Here is a 7,966-nt window from a genome sequence, read left to right on the forward strand (position 1 = left end):
GCACTTCCTCAGCACTGCCCCTCCGACATGTTATGGAAGTGTTTTTTTCTTTGTTTAAAAACTAAGGGGGGGGGGGGTCTGTGTGCCTTTAAGACTGAGATGCTTTAATCTCTGGAACCGTGTGTGTGAGCTACAAGCCGATTCCTACACAACAGCAAGAGAGATGTGGTCACATGCTGTTTTGTATCAGTTTGACTGTGTATAAAGACTGGCTAGAACCAGTATGATCTGGCAGACCAGCGAAGCATGGTTTCCTTGAAGGAAGGATTTTTTTCTCTCAGCAAAAAATCTGCATGGGCCTACAGGCTATGTTTCACCTAAAGAGGAAACAACCATTAAAGGAATCTTTGCATTGGTGAAGGTAGCAAATGCCTTTTTACTTCCAGTCTCTAAGAAATCTCTGCCTCAGGCGTGACTTTCTGTTCCCTTCTGTGTTTCTGGGAGTTCTGGAAACACAGTAAAGTTTCTACTGTTAAACTGCTAATTCAAAATCCAAATAGACTTGTTGCTATCCTCCTTGTTTAAATATCTGTGTGATACCTGCTGCAGCTGAAGTGCGATGAATGCCTATCCATTGCAGACTGTTAATCAAGTGGCATCTGACTATTTGACTGTGGGACTCCTCACTGATCCTGGAAAGTAACCAACCAGGACTTACAACCCAGCTATTTATTTATTCCTAATTAATTCCTAATTCCTAACTGCTCTAATTTAAAACATTGTTTTAAAAATGGATTAACCATTGGTTTTGAATTTGTGTGTGTGTGCATGAGGGTTAGGAGAAATAAGTTATAAAGTCTTTTCAGACATAGATTTATCTCAATATTGTTTAAGATTTAGTTTTATTGATAAATATTTTGTTCAAAGATACCTGGTTTGGTGTGTTTTATTCTGGGGGTTAATTAAGTGTTTAATTTGGCTAATTTCCAGTAGGTGGGAAACTTTCATAATATGCTGTGACCTGTGGAGTAATGGGACTGAATTGACAGTGCATTGCTCTGGCCTCAGTCACAATACTGTGCAGCACTTCCTCAACACTGCCCCTCCAATACAACAATGTAGCCTCAGTATAGCCCCCATACATGGAGGAATTCCTCTACTGCCAATCCAACAACCCTGCACTTCCTCAGTACTGACCATCTGACCGTGTTGTATCCTCACCGACAATGCTCGACTCCATCAGTATTTCACCACATGTGTAAGATATACACACGCTATTATCCCTTCTACAGTGCAGCACTCCCTCAGTACTGCTGATCCAACAGTGCAGCCCTCCCTCAGTGCTGATCCTGTGACAGCATTGCTCTCACTCTGACCATGCATGACTCCATCAGTGTTGCACGCTCTGCACTGTTGGAGGTGCTGAGTTTTGGATGAGTTGTTAAACTGAGGCCCCACTCAATCTGGAGTGAGTCCAGATTAATGTACTGGGAGAGGGAGTGAATCCGGATTAATGTACAGGGTGAGGAGGTGAATCCAGATTAATATACAGGGGTAGAGAGTGAATCCAGATTCATGTACAGGGTGAGGGAGTGAATCCAGATTAATGTACATGGTGAGGACGTGAATCCAGATTAATGTACATGGTGAGGGAGTGAGTCCGGATTAATGTACATGGTGAGGGAGTGAGTCCGGATTAATGTACACGGTGAGGGAGTGAACCCAGATTAATGTACAGGGTGAGGGAGTGAACCCAGATTAATGCACAGGGAGAGGGAGTGAGTCCGGATTAATGCACAGGGAGAGGGAGTGAGTCCGGATTAATGCACAGGGAGAGGGAGTGAATCCAGATTAATGTACAGGGAGAGGGATTGAGTCCAGATCAATGAACAGTGAGAGGGAGTGAATCCAGATTAATGTACAGGGAGAGAGAGTGAGTCCAGATTAATGTACAGGGAGAGGGAGTGAATCCAGATTAATGTACATGGTGAGGGAGTGAGTCCGGATTAATGTACACGGTGAGGGAGTGAACCCAGATTAATGTACAGGGTGAGAGAGTGAGTCCAGATTCATGTACAGGGTAAGCGAGTGCCCATGAAGTGGTTGTCGAGGCTCAGGGCCTCAATCCAACCTCGGCCGTCCTTCCGCCGTCACTGCTGGGAGCCAGGAAAAAAGCTCCACCGTGAGTTGGATGGCAACCACGAGCGCAGCACAGCCTGGCGGACGCTGACATCGAGGAGGCTGTGTGCTGGCCCACTCGCCAGGGTCGTGACCCCCACTGGATGCCTTCACCCCTTCCCCCACCCCCCCCCACAGAACCCCGAAGGTGGTCATGTGTCACCTTTGGCATGTTTCCGGCAGTTCCTGAAGCCGTACCGGTGCCAAACGTCGTGCTCTGCACTCCTTTGGACCCCACCAGGAAGGCCGAGAGAGGGGTGTTGACACTTGAGCAACTCACAACCTCCATCCATCCGCCCAGGCATGCGCCATGGAGAGATCACTCCAAAGTCGCCTCACAGCGACCAAAACAACATGGAAGGCAGCAGTTACGGGTTTTCTGTCCAGCTCAATTGGCGTAGAGATTGGGGCGCCACGGGTTGCCTTTGTCGGTGGGAGAGGTCATCGCATCTCACTGGACGGTTACCGCCCACCTCAAACCGGGCAGCCCCCCGTCAGTAAGGTTCTGTCCCGCCACAGTCCACCTGCTTCAATGGGTGCTTGGAGCTCAGGGTCATTGCCCGACAAATGGATTGTGACACCGCACCAAACAGCACGACAAAAAAAGGAAAGAAGGTACCAGCCCTTTGTTTTGCAAGCTGGAATGTCAGAACTATGTGTCCTGGCCTGTCGGAAGACCTTGCACAAATCAACGATTCTTGGAAGACCGCCATCATTAACAACGAGCTCAGCAGACTCAATGTGGACATTGCAGCACTTCAGGAGACACGCCTCCCTGCGAGCGGATCTCTAAGAGAGCAAGACGACACCTTCTGGCAGGGTAGGGATCCTGAAGAACCAAGACAGCATGGAGTGGGCTTTGCCATCAGAAACTCTTTGCTCAGCATGATAGAGCCACCTTCAAATGGCTCAGAACGCATACTGTCCATCTGATTGCTCACCGCCGCTGGTCTAGTACACCTACTCAGCATCTATGCTCCAACACTCTGCTCCCCACCTGAAGTTAAAGACCAGTTCTAACAGGAACTCAATAATATCATTAGAAGCATCCCCAATACCGAACATTTGTTCCTGCTGGGGGACTTTAACGCCAGGGTTGGGGCCGACCATGACTCATAGCGCTCCTGCCTTGGGCACTATGGCATTGGAAGGATGAATGAGAATGGACAGAGACTGCTTGAGTTGTGTACCTATCATAACCTCTGCATCATCAACTCGTTCTTTCACAATAAACCCTGTCACCAGGTTTTTTGGAGACACCCAAGATCACGTCATTGGCACCAGCTGGACCTCATCATCACAAGGCGAGCCTCCTTAAACAGCGTTCAAATCACACGCAGCTTCTACAGTGCGGACTGCGACACCAACCACTCCCTGGTGTGCAGCAAAGTTAGACTCAAACCAAATAAGCTGCATCACTCCAAGCAGAAGCCATCAACACGAGCAGAATTTCTTATGCACAGCTGTTACATAGGTTTCTAAATTCATTTGAAAAAGCCCTTCAAAACACTCCTACAGGGGCTGCGGAGACCAAGTGGGCCCACATCAGAGACGCCATCTATGATTCAGTAATGACCACCGATGGCAAACGTGTGAAGCGGAATATAGACCGGTTTCAATCTCACTTTGAAGAGCTGGAACCTGTCATAGCCGCTTAGCGCATTGCACTGCTCAACTACAAGAAGGCCCCCAGCATGTTAACATCCGTAGCACTTAAAGTAGCCAGAAACGCTGCACAAAGAACAGCCAGGCGCTGCGCAAATGACTACTGACAACACCTATGCAGTCATATTCAGCTGGCCTCCGACAATGGAAACAGAGGAATGTATGATGGCATTAAAAGAGCTTTTGGGCCAATCAGGAAGATCGCCCCCCCTCAAATCTAAATCAGAGGACACGATCACTGACCAACGCAAGCAAATGGACCGCTGGGTGGAGCACTACCTAGAACTGTACTCCAGGGAAAATTTTGTCACTGAGACCGCCCTCAATGCAGCCCAGTCTCTGCCAGTCATGGATGAGCTGGAGGAACAGCCAACAAAATCGGAAGTCAGTGATGCCATTGATTCTCTCGCCAGTGGAAAAGACCCTGGGAAGGATGGCATTACTCCTGAAATAATCAAGAGTGCCAAGCCTGCTATACTCTCAGGACTCCGTGAACTGCTTTGTCTGTGCTGGGATGAGGGAGCAGTACCACCGGACAGGCGAGATGCCAATATCATAACCCTCTATAAGAACAAGGGTGACCGTGGTGACTGCAACAACTACTGTGGAATCTCCCTGCTCAGCATAGTGGGGAAAGTCTTTGCTCGAGTCGTTTTGAACAGACTTAAGAAGCTGGCTGAGCGTGTCTACCCTGAGGCACAGTGTGGCTTTCGAGCAGAGAGATCCACCATTGACATGCTGTTCTCCCTTCGCCAGCTACAGGAGAAATGCCGTGAACAACAGATGCCCCTCTACATTGCTTTCATAGATCTCACCAAAGCTTTAGACCTAGTCAACAAACGTGGTCTCTTCAGACTACTAGAAAAGATCGGATGTCCACCAAAGCTACTAAGTATCATCACTTCATTCCATGACAATATGAAAGGCACAATTCAGCATAGCGGCGCCTCATCAGAACCCTTTCCTATGCTGAGTGGCGTGAAACAGGGTTGTGTTCTCGCACTTACACTGTTTGGGATCTTCTTCTCCCTGCTGCTGTCACATGCCTTCAAATCTTCAGAAGAAGGAATTTTCCTCCACACAAGATCAGATGGCAGGTTGTTCAACCTTTCCCATCTAAGAGCGAAGACCAAAGTACAGAAGGTCCTCATCAGGGAACTCCTCTTTGCTGACGATGCTGCTTTAACATCTCACATTGAAGAGTGTCTGTAGAGACTCATCGACAGTATTGCGGCTGCCTGCAACGAATTTGGCCTAACCATCAGCCTCAAGAAAACGAACATCATGGGACAGGACATCAGAAATGCTCCATCCATCAATATTGGCTACCATGCTCTGGAAGTGGTTCAAGAGTTCACCTACCTAGGCTCAACTATCACCAGTAACCTGTCTCTTGATGCAGAAATCAACAAGCACATGGGAAAGGCATCCGCTGCTATGTCCAGACCGGCCAAGAGAGTGTGGGAAAATGGCGCACTGACATGGAACACAAAAGTCCGAGTGTATCAAACCTGTGTCCTCAGTACCTTGCTCTATGGCAGCGAGGCCTGGACAATGTATGTCAGCCAAGAGCGACGTCTCAATTCATTCCATCTTTGCTGCCCCCGAAGAACACTTGGCATCAGGTGGCAGGACCGTATCTCCAACACACAAGTCCTCGAGGCGACCAACATCCCCAGCATATACACCCTACTGAGCCAGCGGCGCTTAAGATGGCTTGGCCATGTGAGCCGCATGGAAGATGGCAGGATCCCAAGGACACATTGTACAGCGAGCTCGTCACTGGTCTCAGACCCACCGGCCATCCATGTCTCTGCTTTAAAGACGTCTGCAAACGCGACATGAAGTCCTGTGACATTGATCACAAGTTGTGGGAGTCAGTTGCCAGTGATCGTCAGAGCTGCCATAAAGGTGGGGCTAAAGTGTGGCGAGTCGAAGAGACTTAGCTGTTGGCAGGAAAAAAGACAGAAGCACAAGGGGAGAGCCAACTGTGTAACAGCCCCGACAAACAATTTTATCTGCAGAACCTGTGGAAGAGCCTGTTACTCTAGAATTGGCCTTTATAGCCACTCCAGGCGCTGCTTCACAAACCACTGACCACCTCCAGGCGCTTACCCATTGTCTCTCATGACAAGGAGGCCAAAGAAGACTGATCCTGCAACAGTGCAGCACATCATCAGTACCTCCCTCCAATAGTGTAACACTCCTTCAGTATTTCCCCTCTGGAAGTGCAGAGCAACTTACTACTGCCCCTTCGACAGTGCAGCCCTCCCTCATTGCTGACCCTCTGACAGTGCAGCACACCATCAGTTGTGTCGCTCCTACAGTGTATGATTCCAACAGTATTGCATGTACGTTTGTGATATACACCCTCAGTACTGACCCTCTGACAGTGTAGTGTACCATCATAGAGTGGTCACAGCATAGGCTGCCAGTGGGCCTGTCGTGTGAATTCTAGCTTTCTGCAAGACCAACTCAGCTACTTGCCTTTTCCCCCTGTAACCCTGCAAATTTTTTCCTTTCAGGTGCTTTTCCAATTCTCTTTTCAAAGCCATGACTGAATCTGGCTCCACCAACCTTTCAGGCAGCGCATTCCAGATTCTAACCACTCATTGCATTAAAAAAGTCCGTCTTCTTGTTGTCTTTGGTTCTTTGCCATTCACTTGAAATCTGTGTCCTCTGGTTCTTGCCCCTTCTGCCAGAGGGAACACTTTCTCCCTATCTACTCTGTCTAAACCAATCATGATTTTGAATACCTATGAAATCTCCTCTCAACCTTCTCTAAGGAATAGAAGAAATAGGAGAAGGGGTAGACCATCTGACCCCTCAAGACTGCTCCATCATTAAATACCATCTTCTGCCTCAACTCCACTTTCCCGCCTGCTCATCATAGCCCATCTTGTGGACAGGTGGGAGTTTTCTCCATTTTCGTCTCTCAACTGACTGAAGACAGTGTTTTGTTAAAAGATGTGTTTTATCCCGAGTGTTTGAAAGGTCAACAAACAGACAAATGATAGGTTTTCTCCTAAGTTTAAAAGGAAGATAAATGTTTATTACACAACACTCAAAAATGTATGCAACTTCACCCACTCTCACACATACAAATACACACACACACGAGAAAAGATAGAGATTAACATTTAGGTCTATTTAACTTGCGTTTCCCTGGGGTGAAGACTTGAAACAATGTAGACCTGTGTTCTTTTCCATTGTTCACTGAAGAAAGATTTCAGAGGTTTAGGAAGACGGATGCACTGCTGCAGTCTGCTTTTGTTATATTCCAGCCAAAGGTCACAGGCAAAGTCCTGGTATAATTTCACAGGTAGGGAGTTCAAGGCCAAACTCCAATCGCTGCCTACATGTCGTCCAAAGTTGGTGTTCTTAGGCCGGGTCCTGTCTCTTCAATGGCGTAGATGGATCTCTCTCTTTCTTCTCCTTCTGGCTTTGACTGCACAGAATGTCTTATTAAAACTCCTTATCAGAAATCTGGTTTCGATCATGTAACCTGAGTTTCTCTGATTGTTCTCATAAATGGTGTTTGCTGGTGAGGCCATTGTTAGACAATTAGGTCTGGGTGTCACTCACCTTCATTCCGTCCTGATAAAGTGGAATTTTTTCACACCCATTCTCTTCAGTTTGTATTTGGAGTCACCAAGTCTGCAATGCCACTGTTAACCCAATTTGCTGGAGAGAAGTAGCCATTAATACAGAATGGGCCGGTTACATTTTAATGCCTTCTCCAAGGTTTGTCCAGACATGAAGATTGACTCAGGGTTCTTGCAGTGTATTCGCAGTACAGAATAAGGTCACCTGACCCCTCGATTGCATTTTCTTTTGTAAGAAAAGCGTCTGTTTTTGGGTTTGTTTCATAAGTTCATTATATAGTTCATAATTTCTCCTGTGAGCGTGACACCCATGATTCCAAGACCAACATTTTGTCTATCCTAGCCTTAAATATACTCAACATTGGAGCATCAATTTATCACTACTCTTTGCTTCTTGTCCATTAACCAATCCTCCATCCATGCTAACATATTACTTCCAACTCCATGAGCCCTTATCTTTCATGTTAACCATTTACAGTCAGTTGTAACAGCACAGAAAGAGGCCATTCAGCCCTTTGAGTACATGCCAGCTCTCTTGAGCAATCCAGTCAGTCCCATTTCCCCACTCTATCCCTGTA

This window comes from Heterodontus francisci, unplaced genomic scaffold (assembly GCF_036365525.1).
Source record: "Heterodontus francisci isolate sHetFra1 unplaced genomic scaffold, sHetFra1.hap1 HAP1_SCAFFOLD_769, whole genome shotgun sequence".
In the NCBI taxonomy this organism is placed as follows: Eukaryota; Metazoa; Chordata; class Chondrichthyes; order Heterodontiformes; family Heterodontidae; genus Heterodontus; species Heterodontus francisci.